The sequence below is a fragment of the Mesoplodon bidens genome (genome assembly GCF_964165515.1).
Source record: "Mesoplodon bidens genome assembly, contig: HAP1_SCAFFOLD_329, whole genome shotgun sequence".
NCBI lineage: Eukaryota > Metazoa > Chordata > Mammalia > Artiodactyla > Ziphiidae > Mesoplodon > Mesoplodon bidens.
In genome coordinates, this window is record NW_027671589.1 from 229,195 (window position 1) to 251,862 (window position 22,668).

Genomic DNA, 22,668 nt, shown 5'->3' on the forward strand with positions numbered 1-22,668 from the left:
GCTACTGTAATAAAAGCATTGTTTTGAGCACTGTTTTATATGCATCCTCATATAAGACCACACATGCCTGTATCGATTAAAATTTAAAAGAAATAAATATTAACTGCAGATATCTAGTTCACTTACCTTGAACAAAGTAGCTTCAGGTGCTTCCACTTTTGAAGCTGGATAAATATCAGACAGGAACGAAGTTCACTTTAGTTTGGTCCAGGAAGAAAAAAGATTCACACCTCTGAGAATAAAGAAAGAATCAGACCTTGTCAGGGCATTTGGTTCTAATTAACTAGTGACAAAATGGTTCTACACTGCAACTATGTAAAAGTGGCTGAGTTATTTGAGCTAGGAAAGGTCAAAAACAATGATTATGATCAAGATGTTATTATTGCATATACTTTTGATTATTGGGAGTGAATCTTCCTCTCTCTTTTCCTCATTAAAATTTTATGGTTTATCAATTTAAAGTTAAGTGAACAAGATAATTTAACATTATTTTGATAATGGAGCATATTCCTTGTAAAACATAAATCCCTGGAGGCTTTCTCAATTCCCCTTCTTCTATCCCCACAAAGCTGCCTCTGTCTAGTATTGAGCCATGGCTTTGCTCAAGAAAGCAAAACAAAACACAAATTATCTAGTGGTAGCAATCTGAATGAAGACCTGGCCCAGAGGACAAAAAATGTGATTTAACATAAAATAGGATGTCATGATCTAAACTACTCATTTACCATAAATCCCTGAGTACCATTAGTTGTCTTTTCAGATAAATTCAATAAAAATTTATTGACTATTTTCCATGTACAAGCGCTTTGCTAGATATTAAGAAAAAGGAGGTGAATAGAAGATCAGGCTCTCTTCTCTGCAATCTATCTTGGAAGAAAGGAATATATGCAAACAATCCTGAATAATTTCAGGGATAGTGAGAAAAAATAGCATACTTTTGAAGAGTAATGCTAACTTGATATGATTCTATTTTATTCTTTCTGATCTATTGTAAACCCTTGGAAACCAGAAATTTGTATTTTTCAGAATCTTTGCACATGTGAGCATTTTAACCAGTAGTCCTTTTTAGTGAAGGACAGAAATTGTGTATGTTCTAAGGTACACGTGTAGCCTGATATCAGCTTCAGACACAGTTGGATCAGGCTTTTTTGTTTTTTGTTTTTTTGCTACGCGGGCCTCTCACTGTTGTGGCCTCTCCCGTTGCGGAGCACAGGCTCCGGATGCACGGGCTCAGCGGCCATGGCTCACGGGCCCAGCCGCTCCGCGGCATGTGGAATCCTCCCAGACCGGGGCACGAACCCATGTCCCCTGCATCGGCAGGCAGACTCTCAACCACTGCGCCACCAGGGAAGCCCGGATCAGGCTTTTTAAAGGGACATAAGAATTTCTTTCTCCATTCCTTGGGTCTGGTTTTCTCTATATTGGCTTCCTTCTTCAAAGATCCTCTAATAGTGGGATTAAAGATAGCCCCAGAAATACTGCACCTGGTTAGTAACCCTGGGAGAAAGACAGCTTCTCTTCCCAACAGTTTTAGTCCAAAGTCATGGAATTCATTCCTAATGGACTGTTTCATGTCATGTGCCCATCACCACACAATTCACTGGGGCCAGAGAAATGGACTACACTGATTGGCCAGTCTGAGTCATGTGCCCACTGCTGGAGCTCTGCTGCTTCCAAAGCACATGACTGAGAGATGTAGGGAGAGACGCCCCAAAGGGAAACCTAAATGTAGTTACCATAGGAAAGGCAATGTCTCCTGGGCAAGATAAATATCATGTGCCACCACAAAAAGAACTCAGCAAATATTTGTTAATTGGTGTATTGATTAGTAAGTCTGGGATAAGTGAAATGATGATAAATACAATGTGTGAAGGGAAACACAGCCAAGATCAATTGTGAAATGGAGCTACAGAGGTGGGCAGTATCCTACGAGGCCTCTTGGAAACAAATCAACAAAAAGGAGCTGACCTTGACTGTTTGCACTGTTTGAGAAGAATTAACTGAGTCTATAATCAGTAAACAATCCTGAGGGCTTGGTAAGGTGAGTTCTGCCTTCTGTGATATGAAAATTGTGTCATAGGTATCAGAAGGTGAACATGGCTAACTGTCTGTGATTGCCACAAAACAAGAAAAATAAAATGAAATAGAAATCTTAAATCAGTCCTTGAATCACAACAGATACAATTATGAAAACCAGACTATATATTAATCAGATTTTCATGTATTACTTTAAAAGACTTCCCTAAAAAGCCATGAGGAAAAGGGACCTCTTATTTGAACTATGGAATGATCTGAATTGCAACAATATACCAGTGCTTCAAAAGAAAGTCAATTAGTCCTATAAAAACAGTGTCTAGGGCTTCCCTGGTGGCGCAGTGGTTGGGAGTCCGCCTGCCGGTGCAGGGGACACGGGTTCGTGTCCCGGTCCGGGAAGATCCCACATGCCGCGGAGCGGCTGGGCCCGTGAGCCATGGCCGCTGAGCTTGTGCGTCCGGAGCCTGTGCTCCGCAATGGGAGAGGCCACAACAGTGAGAGGCCCGCATACTGCAAAAAAAAAAAAAAAAAAGAAAAAGAAAGAAAACAGTGTCTATAAAATATGTGTAACCTTTGATAATTCATTATATTTGCAAGGCAGAGGAACCTTTAAAAATGCATCATTTTTTTCCTAAATGACTTAATTTTCATTATTATACTACTTTAAACAAATTTTAATTAATGCATTAAAAGCTTTGAGTAGTTCTTACTTTAACCAACCAGCAACTAGAACAAGTTTCAAGAAGACTTCAAGTCCAGCCACATGCCTCCAAGAAAAGCTACACCTACAGTATCACAGACATATGGCCTCATGTGTCCATCTTGGCACGTCAGAATTCATGTCACTTGCCCAACTCCTTGCAAACGTCCGTTTTTACATGGTAATGATTCATTTAAGATCATTAGAAAGCCATAAGTTTTCACTTATTCATTCAGAAGCAATTTTTAGTTCCTACAAGCACTGTGCTAGGAAATAGGATACAAAAATGAATATGTCTCTTGCTCCTAAGGAACTCACAGACTGAAGACACCCAGGGGAGCCAAAATGTTCCATACAATCTCATGAGCATGGGGACAGGGGGACATGCAAGGTAAGAGGGGCTACAAACCTTATCTGTACCTGATCACACTATTTTAAAAGTTGGCCATTCCGAACTAATTCGGAGTACGTTATCTCTAAAAGTTTATATGTTCCTAATTTCTCCATCATTTCCACTCTTAGGCATTCCCTAATTGTACCAAAGGTAGAGTGTGTTTTATATGAAAAAAACTGCTACAGGGCAATCATTGACAGCGATGTACTAATATAATACCCGACCAGAGAAAGCACGCTTTGCCATGATAAATTGTTCAAACTATGAGGAGCAGTAGGGCTGAAATGAATCTAGTTGTGAACAAAAAAAAAGATTGAATGGAAACAGTTTGTATAAAAGGATACACTTGATATTTTCACTCTAGACATACAGATTAAGAGGCTGTCTATCAAGGTAAATCAATTTGCAATTTGAGACTGATTTTCTCCACCCTCAAGAAATGATTTGCAGGTATTTGTGGCTTTTCGTTTTGGTTTGACTATTATTTCATATTTTACTTGTAATTCTTCTTATGGAACACTAAGAACATTTATTTGTTCTTCGGTCAGGTTTATTGAGGTATAATTTACAGCCAGTAAAATTCACCCTTTCTAGCGTACAGTTCTAAGAGTTTTGACAAATGGATATAGTCTTACAACCTCCACCATAATGAAGATAGAGAATAGTTCCAGCATCCTGAAAATTTTTCCCTGCCCCTTGGAAGTCAACCTGTAGCCCCCTGACAATCACTAATAAGTTTTCTGTCCCCATAGTTTGACTTTGTCCAGAAAGTCATATAAATGTAATCAACAAGTATGTAACATTTTGAGTTTGGCTTCTTTCACTTAGCACAAGGTAAGTGAGATTATCCGTGTTGTGTGTGTCAGGAAATGTGGACTGGCATATTGTCCTTTAGAGTTTCCCTTATTTTTCCAAAGCCAAAGTCAATATGCAAAGCCTGGATCTCTTGCCATTTAGTTTGTCCATGGTTAGGAAGAAACCGAGTTTTTACTATGGCTGTTTGTTTTCAGCAGAGCAGGGAAAGAAGAAACACTCTCAGGGAATAATCATAATCTGTGGTTATTATAGGCACTAAGTCATATGTTTGTAAGACCCAAACTTTTGTTAGTCAAATGACTGGGCACTAAAATTAATTCGGAGACTCAAGGCAGAGTTTAAGTGTGGTTTTCCTTATCTTTTCATTATTGCAATAGCAACGGAATACATATTTGTGACTTAATGGTACAACACATTAGTTTTCTTATCTGACCCACCTTTAACAAAATGGAATTACTGTAGAGGCAAAGGAATCAAGAAGGTAAATCTCTTACCAGGAGTAGGAGAGAACGGATAGAGGCCCCTGTGACCTAAACCTTAGTCATTCGAGTGCCACCTTCATAATTGTACCTCTACCCACACGTTACCCATATCATTATTTATTTAACAATTATATGGGTCACAGTTTTACTTAGATAAATTTATTTTCAACAGGACATTCTTATTCCTTACTCTTTTAAATGGAAATCCCTTGCCATAAATAAAACTATGAAAAATATCCAACAGTATAAAACTCTACCTATATGAGTCAATGTACCTCCCCAAATCATCCTGAGTTCTTGAGTATCACTGGTGGAGCTCATGTACACACCCACACATGCTTTTGGAAACACAGCAACGAGAGTAGCTGTCCCATGCTTTAAATGCTTTCTCCTTGACCATGTATTCTGTGCACACCAAGGCAAAGAGTCTGCTCAGAGATAAAGCATTAAAACCTGTTTAAAATAACAAAGTACGATATGTCTTTCTACCTATGTCAGGCATTGGAAGCCTGCAACTTATTTGCCAAACAGGTTACCAGGGCTGATTTTTATGGAAAGACGGACCAGATGCACCTTCTTCCTCATCTCTTCAAAGTGGCCCTTCTGAGCAAGGCCAAGGCCAGTGTGATTCAGCAACACCCACGTTTGTTAGGGTATCTCCTTACCCTAGACTAAAAAATGGAACAGAACCTTGGCCCCAAAAGACTTAAAGAATTTATTCACCAATTCATATCTTTATGCTAGTATAATCATGTATTTGATGGTTGCTATAGAAATCTATGTAGACAATCATCACATTTTTAAAGGAAATACATTACTGAAATTTCTTCTGACCCGTGGTCACTATGCTCTTTGACAAGACAGTTGACCTTCACGATGTTAATCATCTCATCTGTTTGAAAGGGACTAAAATGTTTGCTCTGCTTCCTGTTTAATAAAGCTATCAAGAGGATTAATGAGAGAAAACCTCTAGAATACTCCAAGCAGCAGTATTTCCAAAAAGGCAGCAGTAAAACAGCAGGTGCCTCTTGTGAATATACATTTGTCTTCTTCATAGAAACTCATCCTGAAGGACATCGGGCTTCCAGCTTATATTTAATTGGCTGATTATGTTGACACTCTTGAGCTCCTTGCCAAGTTACAGGGAAGAGTTTTCTTGGAAACCAGAGTTCCCCAACTTTCTCCAGCTATGCAGTTTAATTACATCTAGCAAAATGACAACAGAGCTCATAATTAGCCTGGAGAGTAATTACTGCTGAATCAGTCCAAACACCACAGCTACCAAATTCAACACAGGTGCTTAGACGAAGAGAAAAGAGTTTTCTCAATACCCAACAGAAGGTGGATATGGAAGATGTGCTTTATGACTCTCTTCCCATGAGCTTAAACATACAACCTGTGCAAAATGCCTTGTGTCTTTACAGCCAGGATGCCCCTAAGTATTTTATAAAGAACCAGACTCAAAAACATTTCAAATACTGATATCACATATCTTGAAATGTGCAGTGACTGGGGCATACTTTCTTTCTATGCAAATTTCTTCAACCTAGAGCTCCCTTTCCCCTTCTCCTTTTATTGAGGAGTCTAAAAAGCCTACGTAATTCATCTACTGTTTCTAAACTATGAATGAAAGAGTGATATAGAGAAAATTATAAAGCAAGCGAAAAATCACGCTGTACCTCGTGTTCATCCTGTGACCTCTAAGAGTGACTATAAGCCTGTAGGGTGGGTACCACACTCCCAGAGAGTTATGAATGCATTGTCAGATCAAAGGCTTGAAAGCCAACAACCGCCCAAGGGAACCCCCTATTTTCTCTCTGAGAACCACCGAAAGAGGAAAGAAGCTAGATTAGGTAGGTAGAAAAAGGAAGGAGTTGATCCCATTTAACAGATGTTATCCATTTCTTACCCCCTCTGTGTACAGGTCACTTAAGGTATGTTTAAATATATGCACACCTAGAATCCAACAAAGACAAATTCAATCCCCAAGTGATTCTAACGTGCAGCCAGAGTTGAGAACAGCTGGTCTGGAGTAACCAAAAGGTCGGCCAGATGGTATAGTTGCATGAGACTCAGGGAATGGACAGAACCAGGTAAAGGAGAAGGAAGGAGGCGGCCAGAAAGAATGAAGTGACAGATCAGCACTCCAGAAGCTCATGTTCCAAAGAAGCTAAAGGTGTGGGGCAACAGACGAGCACTCAATTCTTAAACCGTGTAAGAAACAAGTACACCGTCCCCTAACTAGAGGCTGATGAGATTGTGTTGAAGAAGCACTTTTAATGGATTTGTAGGATGCGTCTGTTTGCTGGTTTGATTTTCTGTTGGCTTGTTTGTTTGTGTGTTTAGAGGAGTTAGGGGTTTTGCTGCAAATTTTTAAAAGTCATCCTAATATTGACTAAAAAGAAAAACCGTGTTCATACAACCCAAAGGGAAATCCATGGAAAGGAAGGAGGAAATTGACATCTAGGGAAGGCCTTGTGGAAAGATCCAAATAAGGGAAATGTATACAAAGGCACAGCCCTGATGCTTGTACCTTGCTTACACCAGGACTGAGGGGAGCCGCTGCAAAGCCATTTGCTTGCACAAGGCTGGAGGAGAGATTACATGGCTGCCAGGAGAGGAATGTTGTCAGAGCGAGTTCGGAACCAGCTCAGCCATGCTCTCCAGTGCTGGGAGGCCCGACCACTGTGCACGCAGCCGCACCACCATCTGTACAGGGCTGCTTCTCAGTGCTGGGCCAAAGCCGAGCTACACCCCCGCCCCCGCCCCACGAGAGGAGGAGCAGGCAACGTTCTAGACCACAGCTCTGTCCACTGGAGGGCAGGCGTATGAGAGCCACGAGGCGACCTCCTGAGACAGCCTCTGTGTGGGGGCACACGTGCCCACGTCCACACATGGTAGGAAATGGCTCTCAGAGAGATGTGTCCCCTTCACTCTCAGTTCTTGAGGTGGCATTGCTCAGGTTGGCTTGGTGCACCTGTGATTTGAAATCCTAAGACACGTGTTCAAGACTCAAGTCTACATCTCACTTCCTGGATGACCACTGGCAAATCATTTCTGTGAGCCTTAGTGTCACCATTTTGTAAGTGGAGGTAACAGAATTTTAGAGTTCATCTAGTCTAAGCATATCATTTTACAATTGAAACTGAGAACCAGAGAATCTGAAGTGAATGCCCACCTTCAGCCAGCTAATGGATGGCTAAGCAGAATTCACACTCAAATTTCCCGGCTTAAGTTCAGTTTTCTTCCCTAAGCACTGCAATCTTCTGCCTCAATACTTCCCCTGACTCATAGGATGGGTTTAAGAAAGGATGTTAGGCAGGTAAGAGCTTCTGATTCAAGATGACGGACTGAAGACACACATCACGTCCAATGCCTCCCGAAAAGCCCATGGAACTTATGGAAAAGATTTTTAAAAGAAGGAGAAAGGGGAAGAAGAGGATGAGAAGGGAGAAAAGGGTACAAGCAGTGAACTATGAACTGTGAACAAATCCTGGAAGATTGCGAGCACATTGGGATCCGATTGGTAGAGAAAATTTTTCAAAAATAAAAAACCAGTTTAAGTTAAAAAGGGTGCCTTCATCAATAAGAACATTATTAAATATATTATATTATAAATAGGGTATATAATATTAAATTTAATATGAATGTATTGAATATATATTTATAAATATGTAATATTAAATACATTTTAATTCATATATATATAATAGACTACTACTATGCAGCCTTTGGAATTCCCAGAAGTAGGGAAGATCTTTATATACTGACATGGAAAGATATTAATTATGTAATGTCAAATGAACAAAAGATGTCAAAACGATACAAATACAAACCGATTTTACGTGTGCATGTCGTATGTTCCTATAGTAAAAATGGCAAATGCTTACAGTGCTTGTTATGTAAATAACAAGCTATAAGCACCATTTTGTATGTAAGAAAGAGAAACATGAGAAACAGAGAGGTTAAGTAACTTGCCCAAAGTCACAAAGCTACAATTAAGTGGTGGGGCTGGGACAAATCAAGGCCATGTGGCTCCTGAGTTGATGTCTTTCCCAGCAACTCTCAGCCTGTCAGAACAGCATAGATAGCTCTGAAAGGATACACATCCTGGTATGAGTTAGGGAGGTGAGGAGTGAAGACTCCATTTTACTTTTACGCTTCCTATTGTTTAACAGTCTTCAATAAGAATGTATGTTTTTTTCACTTCGTTTTAAAACTTATTATACCGGGGCTTCCCTGGTGGCGCAGTGGTTGAGAATCTGCCTGCTAATGCAGGGGACATGGGTTCGAGACCTGGTCTGGGAGGATCCCACATGCCGCGGAGCAACTAGGCCCGTGAGCCACAACTACTGAGCCTGCGCGTCTGGAGCCTGTGCTCCCCAACAGGAGAGGCCGTGATAGTGAGAGGCCCGTGCACCGTGATGAAGAGTAGCCCCCGCTTGCCACAACTAGAGAAAGCCCTCGCACAGAAACGAAGACCCAACACAGCAAAAATAAATCAATTAATTAATTAAAAATTTTGTTAAAAAAATTATGATACCATAAAATTGGCTCATTTTTGAGGTACACTTTTATAAATTATAGCACATGTATGGGTTCATGTAACCATCAGCACAGTCAGGATACAGAGCAGTTTCATTACACCCAAAAAAACTCCCCATTGCTCTCACTTTATAGTCACACACTCTCCTGGCCTCAAACCCCTAGCAACCACTGACCTACTCCCCATCACTATACGGATGACCCTTGAACAACATGGGTTTGAATGGCGCAGGTCCACTTATATAGGACTTTTGTTTCAATGGTAAATTCTACAGTACTACACGATCCAAGGTTGGTTGAATCTGCCAATGCAAAACCGTGGATGAGGAAGGCTAACTCTAAAGTCATATTCTGATTTTTGACTTGTGGGGGGTTGGCATTCCTAATTCCCATATTATTCAAGGGTCAACTGTAGTTCTGATTCCTTGAGAAAATCATGCTCTATGTAGTCTTTTGAGGTTAGCTTCTTTCACTCAGCATAGTGCCTTTGAGATTATCCAAGTTGTTATGTGCATCAAAAATTTGTTCTTTATACTGCTGAGTAGAATTCCATCACATGAATGCAGCAGTCTGTTTATTCACTTGCCCACTGAAGCCCACATTTAGGCTGTTTCTAGTTTAGGGTGATTATGAAGAGAGCTACTCTAAGCATTTGTGTAGAGTTTTTATATCAACACGAATCTTCATCCCTCTTGGGCAAATACCTAGGAGTGTGCTTGCAGAGTCTTATGATAAGTATCTGTTTACCTTTATATGAAACTGTCAAGCCGTTTTCTAGTGTTGCTGTACAATTTTGCATTCTCACCAGCAATGGATGACAGTTCCTGTTGCTCTACATTCTCACCAGCATTTGGTATTTTTAATATTTTAATTTTAGCCATTCTCATAGGTGTGTAGTAAGAATATATCACTTAAATTGTTAAAAAAAAAAGGAAAAGAACTGAACAACATTGGCAAGTATAAAACAAATAGGTTATCTCCTAAGCTGACGGTGGGAAGAAATACAAATAACTGTTTTGGAAAATTCCATTCATCCATTAAATATTTCTTGAGCACCCAATATATGTGTCTGCTGGTCTCCTCACAGGCATGTTTCAAAGCCTTAGGAATGTTCATGTACTTTATGAGTTTACTTTTCATTTTGTCATCCCTATTTTCTATTTACTTATAATACCCACAGTTTCTGTCACACAACACAAATGTAGTTTCAAAAAAGTAGAGTTAAAAAAGATAACATATTTAAATTAATTATTATTTATATTAATAATATGGTATTTGGGAAAACATCATCCTCTACAGTTACACAAGATAAAAGGAAGTCCAGATAGAGTGTACTCAGCTATAGAACTTTACCTGTTTGTTCCACCCTGAATCTATCTATGTCTTGTCATCTATCAAAAGCACCGTAACAGGTAGAAGAGTTAGTTTATTCCCTACAAATGCCTTGCGAATGCTTGGCAATGAGAAATTAATTAGAGAAGATATAAGGGCCAATTGATTTTCTGGCCGCCAACTGTCCACTTTGCGGATTATTTATGGAAGCCAGAAGATAGAAAAAAGGCAAACACGTGTGCCTGGGCTGGAAGGCAGCAAGGGGCTGCCCAGGAATTCAATTACAGTAATCCCTGCTGGCTCAGGACTTCCTTGCATCTTTGCCATGTCCTCCTCACCAAACCTGGGCCACCTGGGCCAAGAGACTGAGTGTAATGCATTAGCGTCCCAAAGACCTCTTTCTCCTGGTTTTGTATAGATTGTCAACATCTTCAGTAGTACAGAGAGAGATGTGAGAAAGTCCATTTTGAAAATAAAAATTCATATTACGAAAAGGCTGACCGGGCTTCCCTAGTGGCACAGTCTGCCTGCCGATGCAGGGGACACTGGTTCGTGCCCCGGTCCGGGAAGATCCCACATGCCACGGAGCGGCTAGGCCCGTGAGCCATGGTCGCTGAGCCTGTGCGTCCGGAGCCTGTGCTCTGCAACGGGAGAGGCCACAAGAGTGAGAGGCCCGCATACCGCAAAAAAAAAAAAAAAAAAAAAAAAGGCTGACCAACATGGCCCCAGACCGAAGGAAAAAAATCAAGAAAAGAAATTATTCTCAGAAATTACATTTACCCAAGTAAAGTATATTCAGGAAAAGACCTGCATGTCTCCCCAGGGTAGTCTCCTGTTGGTCCCTGACCCCAATTCTCCTAAACCAGGGGAAATTTAACTAATCGGTTAGAAATGCTTTTCATAATTCCTTTGTGTAGGGTCCTAATCACAGAGGCCAAGAATTTTAAGTTGGTTGAATATGTGATTTTATATTTTAGTTCAGATTTCATAGATGGGACACAGAGGCTTCGAGAAGGGGGCTGACAGCAACGTCAGAGCAGAACCACGACCAGAAGGAAAAGTTGTCAGATATCCGGTCTATAACATGGGTCAAACTTATTTACTTTCCATCACTGTCCTGCCTCTTCAAGGAGAGCTATTCACATGCATTGCTTTTGGAGATTCTTGCCATCACCTATGACAACTGGTGTTTATAATGACATTTCCTTGCAGAAATGCCCCTCAAGAAAGCAGAAGGAGCAGGAAGAGGAAAATCTTCCAAATGCACGTGAAAAACTACTGCAAAGTAGTTGAGAAAAACATTTTTTCACTCAAGTAGGTTTTAAGCACAAATAGCTCATTCTTAATGAGATCCAGCTGATCCTAAACATTTTACAATTTCACTACATCATTTTCCAGCATTCCTGTCACATGGATCAAGATGCATAATACAGCTACAAATTAAGTTCAATTCCTCAGTCAATTTTTAAAGGAGTGAAATTCAGCCACAATACTTCAGCTATCACTATTTATCCAAGAACTACTGGTATGGACTTGGCCTTCCATGTACTTTCTATGAGTAAGGATAGAAAGGACCCAAGAAAATGAAAGAGATTTCTGGAAGCAAAGGTAAGTAATGGATTTTCCATTTCCAGGGAGTTCATTCCTTAGGTATATAAGAATACATTTAAGTTATGACTACTCAAAATCCTATCTGATTTTTATGTTATTATCCATATTTAAGGTCTGGAGCATCTAAAAATAGTATGTCTAACTGAGGTGATCTGTCCTAGCAGAGTGATTGCCAGTGCTGGTTAAATCCTCCTGGTTCAGCTGCCTCTCCTTAAGTATCTGAATGGATACTTTTATTTCAAGACTTTATAATAATCACAACTAATAATTATTAAGCCCTAACTAGATGTCAGGTGCTCTTTTAAGCAAATAACATGTACTAATTCATTTAACTCTCAAACAAACCTCTGAGGTGAGTACTACTGTTATCCCCATTTTAAAGCTGAAGAAACAGGCAAGTGAGGCTAAGATACAGGTGGTCAAAGTCACATGGCATATAAAAGCTGGGAAATGAACCCACGCTTGTGAAGAAACAAAACCTATTTACGAACAAATTATGTAGAGTTTATTCAAGAGTTAATTTAAGTGCACATGGGAATAGATAAGGATATGCAGTAAATTACTAAGAATTAACGTGGATGACCATGGTCTGGGTTTATTGTTAACTCCACCTCACTACAAAAGCTATGAGCAAAAATTGATTAGAAGCAGATCTTTATCCTGGACCACACCCCTGTCTTGCTGCCTGGTACTGAGTGTCCCTTCTGCTTCCAGTAGCTCCACGTCTCACACTCAGCCTTGCTGCCCTTGTTTGGATCATTCGGTGCCTTTTTTCATAGCAAGTAAATATACTGCAAAGAGTTTTAACTCCTTTCTACTACTGCACCATTTCAGTCCTTAAATCAGAGAGCTTTCTTGCCTTAACTCTAAAAATTTCTTGTCCATGACACAAATGAACATATCTACGAAACAGAGACTCACAGACAGAGAACAGACTTGTGGTTGCCAAAGGGGAGTGGAGGTAGGGGAGGGAAGTATTGAGAGTTTAGGATTAGCAGGTACAAACTAGTATATACAGAATGGATAAACAACAAGGTCCTACTGTATAGCACAGGGAACTATATTCTATATCCTGTGATAGGGACTTCCCCGGTGGCACAGTGGTTAAGAATCCGCCTGGGGGATTCAATGCAGGGGACATGGGTTCGAGCCCTGGTCCAGGAAGATCCCACATGCCGCGGGGCAACTAAGCCCGTGCACCACAACTTCTGAGCCTGTGCTCTAGAGCCCGCGAGCCAGAACTACTGAGCCTGTGTGCCTAGAGCCTGTGCTCCGCAACAAGCCACCACAATGAGAAGCCCATGCACCGCAACAAAGAGTAGCCCCTGCTCACCACAACTAGAGAAAGCCCGCACACAGCAACGAAGACTCAATGCAGCCAAAAATTAAAAAAAAACTAAATAAAATAAAATTTATTTTAAAAAATCCTGTGATAAACCATAATGGAAAAGAATAGATATATGTATAACTGAGTCACTGCTGTACAGCAGAAATTAACACAACATTGTAAGTCAACTACACTTAAATAAAATTTTAAAAATTAAAGATTTCCTGTGAATTTCTATTTCTCTAGCTATTTGTTGCTATCTTCACCAGCACTGAATGTGTAATTCCTTCCACTGGCATGCCCTCTGCAAATGCCTTCTGAGAAGCTGTGGATATCCTCTGAATTGTATAGGTCTCCCTGGCTTTGATAGCACTTAGATGGGCATCTATAGGGCTGCCCATAGATCAAGAGTTTTTTAAACTGGAAAGTTCATATGAATCACCTGCAGATCACATTAAAAGGCAGACTCTGACTCAGTATTCTGGGGTAAGACCTGAGATTCTGCATTTCTAACAGGTGATTTCTTCCAGGTGACATTTATGCTGCTTCAAAGACCACACTACAAGCAAGGACCTCACAGACTTTTCTCTTCTTTATCAGTTTCTTTTATCCCACTATTACTGCCCCAGTATCCTTCTTCCATCTCCTGCTTTAGCCGCAACAGCTGGGTTATAGTATTTTCACATGCAACAGATGTTGTCTCATCAGAGTTTTTTTTTTCCTGTTTCTATGGTCACCAACATGTATGTTTCTCTGTTCCCCTAAGAATATAATTGACCAAATAATCTAGAAATTTTCTCAAGGTAGTAATTCAGGGCAACTGAGTGAGGGAAAACATCACCAGTATTACCCTTAGAAATATTTAATGCATAAATGGATAGGCTTTGAAGTTACCCTCTTCTTAGCTCATATTTATTCTCTTCTAGCAGCTGAAAGTCTAACTTAGGAGGAAATGGAAAAGAGATGAGGAGGGCTTTGCCCAAGAGAGCTTTCATCAGTAAAGTACCAAAGTAATTACTGCACCTGACAAATTTCTACTCCTTGTTTTAACCCAGTTTTAATAAAAGAAAGATTCAACAGTGGTTTATATTACCTGGCATTGCCTTTAATTTCATCAAGCTCCAATATGAAGACTTGCCACGTTTACACTAAACTGCTTTTTCTCCTGAAGTTCATTTGTGAAGGCAGCTGCTGGGGCTTTAATCAGCTTTTCTTCAATCTTTCATTTCTAACACACTGTGAGTGATAATGGCTCTCCCAGGCGCCCCCCTGCAAACTAGGCAAATTCTCCTTCACGTCACTCCCAGGTAGTCAGTGGTAGAGAAAGCATCTACTAATTAAGAACTGAAAGGCCATTTCAAATGATCTGGCTATGAAGACTTAGCATTTCACATTCACGGTGGGCCACATCCAAACGTAAGGTCCTCCGACCTGCTGGACCAGATTATATTTCTCCGAGCTTAGGAACAGCAGGCAAACTCTTGGCATTTCAGAAGTTCCGTTGAAATCGAGGGTAATAACATGCTGCTCATGTTTGAGAGCACAAAGCCCTTAGAATAACCTTGTCAGTATTAAGCAGATCACAGGAGTTCAAATCTCAATCATGGAGGCCCTACTGTGTCAAGGAGCACTTTGGAAAACCTTCACAATGTTTTACGCCGCCAGGATAATTCTTTTAGCATTGATACTACTTAAAAAGTTCCTTTCATGGGCTTCCCTGGTGGCGCAGTGGTTGGGAGTTCGCCTGCCAATGCAGAGGACGTGGGTTTGTGCCCCGGTCCGGGAGGATCCCACATGCCGCGGAGCGGCTGGGCCTGTGAGCCATGGCCGCTGAGCCTGCGTGTCCGGAGACGGTGCTCCGCGGCGGAGAAGCCGCGGCAGTGAGAGGCCCGCGTACCGCAAAAAAAAAAAAAAAAAAAAAAAAAAAAAAAGTTCGTTTCCTATGACTTTCTCTAAAAACCTGTAGGCAGCAAGCTGTCGCATGATTTGAAGAGTGTTTAAAATTCAGTCTAGAAAAGTTCCGTTTCAAGATGGCAACATAAGAAAATCCTGAACTCACCTCCTCCCACAGACACACTGGGTCCACAGCTACATACGGAAAATTTTTCTCTTAAGAAAACCTAGGGCTTCCCTGGTGGCGCAGTTGAGAGTCCGCGTGCCGATGCGGGGGACGCGGGTTTGTGCCCCGGTCGGGGAGGATCCCACATGCCGCGGAGCGGCTGGGCCCGTGAGCCATGGCCGCTGAGCCTGCGCGTCCGGAGACTGTGCTCCGCAACGGGAGAGGCCACAACAGTGAGAGGCCCGTGTACCGCAAAAAAAAAAAAAAAAAGAAAGAAAACCTAAAGTCCAAGTCCGGCTGAATGACCACTACACATCTGGCAAACAAGAAGGAAACCACATGGAAACGGGCATACAATCTCGATATAAACGCCACCCCCAGCTCACCCCAGTGAGCCACAACCAGGAGAAAACTCAAAACCCGGAGCTTCTCCCCAAGAAGGAAAGAGTTTGAACCCCACATTGGACACCTCACCTTTTAGGACCTGCACCTGAGAGACGAGCCCCCAAAAGCCCTAACTTGGAAAACCAACAGGGCTCACATCTTCAGACGCAGAGCTGTAGCTATCTGAGAGCCAGCTCTTAAAGCGGCCCTGTGCTCAGATGTACCCGCCCCCGGGCCCAGCTCAGAGGCAGCCAATCAAGCCCTGATTTAACGTGAAGGAGGCTCACCTGCTTATATTAGTGTTGACCTGAGTGGCAGGCATCTTAATTTAACACACACCTCTAGAAGCCTGCTGGAACAGTCTCCAGGGATGGAGACTGGTGGGGCCATCTTCGCACTCTCCCTTTGCTGTGCTCCAGAGCACCAGTATCTTCTCCCATCAGGAGCTCTTTCCATGTGCCTGGTGCCCAGATCTCTGTGGCTGCCACCTGGGGCGGGGGATACCTCTTGACCACCTGGCTCTGGAGGCAAGTGGAGCTTGCATTCCTGGTCCCCTGGGGCTGTAAAAATCAGTGTCACCCAGAAAGGAGCTCATACCCCAATTTTTGCAGCTGATGCCAGAGTACACATCTCCATCACCTGGCTCTGGCAGGCAGTGGCGCTTACACTTGTGGGTCTCACACAACCAAAGGAGAAAGAATTCTTCAGCAGCTACCACCCCCGGGGCACAGCAAGAGGCAACAGACCCAGAAGCCTATCTTTCTGTGAAGAAGACCTATTAGCTTATCATCATGGCTGTGGCCTGAGGGGCAAGCTTCTAATTAAACACACATCTAGGGGTTGACTGTAATCCTTTTCAGAGGCCTTGGAGGGCAGGCACTGTCTTCATGCTCTCCCTCTGCTGCCCTCCAGAGAGCCGGTGTCTCCTGGAAGGAAGCTTTACACTTGGCTACTGCCTTGGTTTTTGTATCTGGCGCCCCAGTTTTTGCAGTTGCTGCCTAGGGGATGCCCCTTGATTGCCTGGCTCTGGTGGACAGGGGGACTTGCATTTGTGGATCCTACGGGATTGTAGCAAATCAGAGAGATGGTTCTTGGCAGGCTGCCAGCCCAGGGACTGAGCCGGAGGCAGACTGATGCACATACCCCAGTCATCTGTGAAGGAGGCTGCTTGGCTTATCCTGGAGCTCCAGCCTGAGGGGCAGGCTTCAGGTTCAGCACACATGTAGTGGATTACGGAGCTGCTCTCCGTAATTACGGAATGAGGAATGCAGGCTGTGGATGCCATCTTGGCACTCTCCCTCTGCCTCGTTCCAGTTCACCAGTATCTCCCAGAAAGAGCTTATATACTTGTTTGGAGCCCTGATTTTTGTGACTGCCAGGTCACCTGGCCAGCAGAGCTTACACTTATGGTCCTACAAAACATGTATCTGTGTACCTTTTCATACTTTAAAAAGCCACTGCCTGAGGGTCTGGCTTCTAAACAGCCTGAATCTAGGGGCTGAGATCCTCCCATTAGGGATGCTGACAGGTCTTAGCACATTCTCAATTACTGGGAGTTATTAAAAATGTAATGGGCTGCTTGCATAAGCACAAAGGTTTGAGAGACAAAAAAGCATTGGGGCAGGGTTGAACAACAAGCTTCATCTCCTACACAAGGCCACTCCTTCAAGGCTGAGAGAGGCGATTGTTTCATCTACTGTACAGAAACCAAAACAGAGGGTCAAGAAAATGAAGAAACAGAGGCGTATGTTCCAAATGAAAGAACAAGATAAAACCTCAGGAAAAAAAAAAGCCTTAATGAAATGGAGGTAATAGGAGAAGAACAACAGGATAAGCATCTCCAAATAAGGGGTGAAAGTGACAGTGGCCAGCTGATAAGAACCATCCTTCCTGACAATTTCCTCTTTATCCCCATCTGGAATGTGGGTAGTCAATGTCCTCGGAGAGAACTGGACCTGGGACAGGATTATAAGGGAGGATCCTGGGACAATGAAAAACCCCGATCAAACTTCTACTTCTTTGAGACCAGCTTGAGGTATCATCTGGTCTGCTTTCCTGGGGGCTCTCTGGCTTCCACAAAGGAGAGCCAGGTGTGTCATAAGGCGGAGTGGAGGGGAGTTTTATAACGATAAAGGAGTCACTCCAACAAGAGGATATAACATATGTAAATATATATGCACCCAACACAGAAGCACTTAAATATATAAAGCAAACATTAACAGACCTAAAGAGAGAAACAGACAGCAATACCATAGTAGGGAATTTTAAAACCCCACTTACATCAATGGATAGATCATTCACACAGAAAATCGATAAGGGAACATCAGCCTTAAATGACACATTAGACCAAATGAACTTAACAGGTATATATAGAAAATTCCATACAAAAGCAACACAAATACACACTCTTCTCAAGTACACATGAAACATTTTCCAGGATAGAGAATATGTTAGGCCAAAAAACAAGTCTTTTTTAATTTATTTATTTTATTTTATTTTATTTATTTATTTATTTTTGGCTGTGTTGAGTCTTCGTTTCTGTGCGAGGGCTTTCTCTAGTTGCGGTGAGCAGGGCCCACTCTTCATCGCGGTGCACAGGCCTCTCACTGTCGCGGCCCCTCTTGTTGCGGAGCACAGGCTCCAGACACGCAGGCTCAGTAGTTGTGGCTCACGGGCCTAGTTGCTCCGCGGCATGTGGGATCTTCCCAGAGCAGGGCTCGAACCCGTGTCCCCTGCATTGGCAGGCAGATTCTCAACCACTGTGCCACCAGGGAAGCCCCCCATAAAACAAGTCTTAATAAATGTAAGAGGACTGGAATCATATCAAGTACCTTTTTTCCAGGTACAATGGTATGAAACCAAAATTAATTACATGAAGGAAGATGGAAAATTCAAAACTATGTGGCGATTAAACAACATGCTACTAAAACACCAATGGGTCGGGGCTCCGGCTCCGCCTCCCGCTTCAGCTCCAGCTCCTGCTCAGCCCAAAGAGCCTCCACCGGCCTCTGCTTTAGGAAAATCAGCCCCTCCTTAAGCTTCAGCCTGCAAGGGACCAGAAGACCATAAAGGTTTAGGAATAAAAATGAAACCCAACACCCACAGGAATAAAAGTCTCAATGTCCATCCAGTCATAAAACCCAGTGGAGGTGCTGGGGAAACTGCCCAAAGGAGACAGCATTACAGACAGAAAAGAGAAGGACAACTAAAAAATCCACCTACTGGGAAACGCTTGTAAAAATCGGCTCTTTTTAGAGTTGCGAAAACTAGCCTAGTGCTAGTGAGAGAGGAGGCCACCAGCTGAGATGTCGGGCAAGTGCTACCAGACTCCATCAGTCCACAGGTCTCTCCCCCAACACCCGCAGCAGGCAAGGTGCTTCTCCTCCCTCCTGCTTGGCCTGACTGAACCCCGTTTCTCTCAACGGTCATTTTGGGGGGTTGATTACAAAGCACACGTCATGGATTCTAGATTTTTAAACGTTAAAAACTTTCCCCTAAGAGAGAACAACAGACCTTAAAGATGATCTCTTTTCACTCTTTTGATTTAATCATATATACCTTTTGACATTTCTCAAGAAAGAGCCTACAGACCAGATATTGTGTCAGGCCTATCTTTCCACGTAGCGTCGAATTGGATTCAATCAGCAGCCGAGTTTGTCATCCTAACGACATCCTGTGGAGTTAGAAGCTCACAATTACAAAGTGCTTCCACATCAGTGATATCGTTTGCTTCTCACAGTAAACCTTAAGGAAGGGAAGGGAGGTAATGTTACCCCCACTGTACAGATCAGTTAATTGAGACCTACTGCCACTTTGTCTGGCTTATTGGACGAGACAGCAGCTTCCTTGGAAGGCACAGAGGGACTGACTCTGAGGGGGGCGCATAGGAAAGTTTCCGGTCGTGGCAGCAACGTGTCTCTGCAAAACAGGATCCTGAAAAGGGGGTTTTCGGGTAAGGATGTGGTAATGAAATACTAGAGCGGGAAGACAAACACTACTTAGGTCACGCTGTTGCCTACGGAGAGCTCTGGGTGAATGGCTTCCTTCCCTAACTCTCTGCTTTCTCAGTCCTATCCATTCTTCAAAGCCAAACCCAAATCCCACAGATCCAGGAGCCGTTCTTGAGTATCTAGCACAGAGAAACCATAATAACGACACCTTAAGATTTCCATGTGCCTTAGCTCCTTACATCATGATAAGCTTTCGAGGTAGGCTTCGTAGTCCGTTTTACAAATGAGGAAAGTGAAGCTCAGAGGGGTTCAGTAACTTTTCAAGCTGACACAGCTAATAAGCAGCAAAGTCTGGATTTCAAACTCCATCACCTCACAGCGGCCTCACCTTCCTGTACATGTATCACACCTTGTATATTGCCTGCCAACGTGTCCCTTAGTTCATCAGCCTTTTGTTGTAAGTTCTTTGAGGGCAGAGAGCAAGCCTTATACTTCTTTGTAACCACCCCCTCCCGTACTTAGCAGAGCCCCATGTACACAGTAGGTTCTCAAGAAGCATCATATGTTAAATATCTATTTGGTAGGAACAGTAGTTACGGGATTTTTTTGGTACTCTGAATGTCAGGGTCTCTGCTGTATATAATTAAAACAAGAGTGAACATGGGAAAAAAAGAACAAAACAACCAATGGGTCAAAGAGGAAATCAAGAGAGAAATTTAAAAATACCTTGAGACAAACAAAAATGGAAGTAGGCCAAAATTTGGGGGATGCAGTAAAAGCAGTTGTAAGAGAGAAGTTCATAACAATAAATACCTACCTCAAGAAACTTTACACTTCAAGGAAGTAGAAAAAGAAGAACAAATGAAGCTCAAAGTTAGTAGAAGTAAGGAAATCACAAAGATTACAGCAGAAACAGAGACCAAAAAGACAATACAGAAGTTCAGTGAAACTTAGAGCTGGTTCTTTGAAACGATAAACAAAATTGACAAGTCTTTAGCTAGAGTTACCAAGAAAAAAAGGGAGGACTCAAACAAATAAAACAGAAGTAGAAGAGGAAATATCACAAATGGTACAACATAAATACAAAGGATCATAAGAGACTACTATGAAAAATTATACACCAAGAAATTGGACAACCTAGAAGAAATAAAAATTCCCAGAAATATACAACTATGAAGAGAGAATCATGATTAAGTAGAAAATAGGAACAGACCAATTACTAGTAAGAAGACTGAATCAGTAATCTAAAAGGAGGTCAACGTCATGAGTCGTCAGGGAAACGCAAATCAAAACCACAATGTGATATCACTTCACACCTGTTAGGATGGCTATTATCAACAAGCCAAGAAATAACAAGTATTGGTGAGGATGTGGAGAAAAGGGAACCCTTGTGCACTGTTGGTAAGAATATAGACTGGTGCAGCCACTGTGGAAAACATTATGGAGGTTCTGCAAGAAATGAAAACTATAACTACCATATGACCCAGTAATTCTACTTCTGGGTATTTATCCAAAGAAAACAAAAACACTAACTCAAAAATACATATGCACCCCCATATTCACTACAGCATTATTTTACAATAGCCAAGATATGGAAACAACAGAAGTGTCTATCAATGGATGAATGAATGAAGAATTTTATATACATTATATATACACACACACACATACACACACGATGGAATATTACTCAGCCATAAAAAGAATGAAATCTTGGGCTTCCCTGGTGGTGAAGTGGTTGAGAGTCTGCCTGCCGATGCAGGGGACATGGGTTCGTGCCCCGGTCCGGGAAGATCCCACATGCCGCAGAGCGGCTGGGCCCGTGGGCCACGGCTGCTGGGCCTGTGCATCCGGAGCCTGTGGTCTGCAACGGGAGAGGCCACAACGGTGAGAGGCCCCCGTACCACAAAAAAAAAAAAAAAAAATCTTGCCATTTGCAACAACATGGGTGGGCAGCATGATGCTAAGTGAAATAAGTCAGAAAGAGAATGACAAATACCATTTGACCTCTCTTATATGTGGACCCTAAAACAAACAAACAAAACACAAAACAAGCTCAGATACAGGAAACAGATTAGTGATTGCCAGAGGCAGGGGGTGGGGTGGTAGGAGAAATGAGTGAAGGGAGTACACATTTACTTTTAAATGTTTTTACATTTAAGCAAAGAATCTGTGTTACAGGTCTATGACATAACTTCATTAAAGGAAAGGGGGGAAATTTATCTGAAAATGAGTAGACATTATAAGACTGAGGACTAAAGGAACTATATGAATAAGCACTCTTCTCTTGTTAATAAAGTGGTTTCCCTCACTTCTCAATTCTGATACCCCTATACACGTGTACTGGGTATGAGCAAGTAATCAAAGAGATGATGAATAATGGTTAAAAAAAAAAAGAAGAGACACATTTTTAAAAAATAAAATACTGTTAATTCTGTGGAGGTTTATTAATAAAAAATAATGTTTAAAGGGGGCAATGTTGCTCATTCTGGTTCTGAATGAGTCCTTCCTCCCTATAAAAAGCAACAAACTTTGTGACTATATAGTGATTGCTCCCTGCCCCCAGGTGCCAGGGTTGGGGGCTGCAGGATTCAGGGCACTGCAGGCCTTTTCTTCTTTGTCACACAGCCTCTCTTGCATCTTCTCTTCCCTCAGTTTCCATTACCTCTCTCTTTCCTGGTTATCTTCACTTTTCTCTAACTGCTCTTTCTCAGGTCCTCTGCCGGCCCCTGGTCTGTTTCCCCAGAGCTTTGTCCTTCACTCTCCCATTGTGCAGATTCCCCAAGGGACATCTTCTAAACCCAAGATGCCCATGTCGTCCACCCTGTATGTTGAAGACCCCTACTTACATCTTCAGGCTGCCCTCTCTGCTGAGCTCCAGAACTGGACCCCAAATATATTTAATCACAGGTGTTTACAAAGTTTCTACTATGTATGACATAACTGGGAAGAGGATATCTCTACCTGTTTAGATAATTCAAATTTGACATATTAGAAACTGAACAGATCATCTTCTCTGTTTCTGAATGGCATC

General features: G+C 42.1%; 1 long non-coding RNA gene across 3 annotated transcripts in view; it reads right to left on the reverse strand.

Moving 5' to 3' along the window:
• The window catches only part of LOC308611236, a 177,313-nt gene that overhangs the window by 39,462 nt on the left and 115,183 nt on the right, over positions 1-22,668 (reverse strand). For all 3 annotated transcript variants that reach the window (XR_014014801.1, XR_014014802.1, XR_014014803.1), the window contains one exon: positions 127-232. This is a non-coding gene — a long non-coding RNA (uncharacterized lncRNA). The remainder of the gene's footprint in view (positions 1-126; positions 233-22,668) is intronic.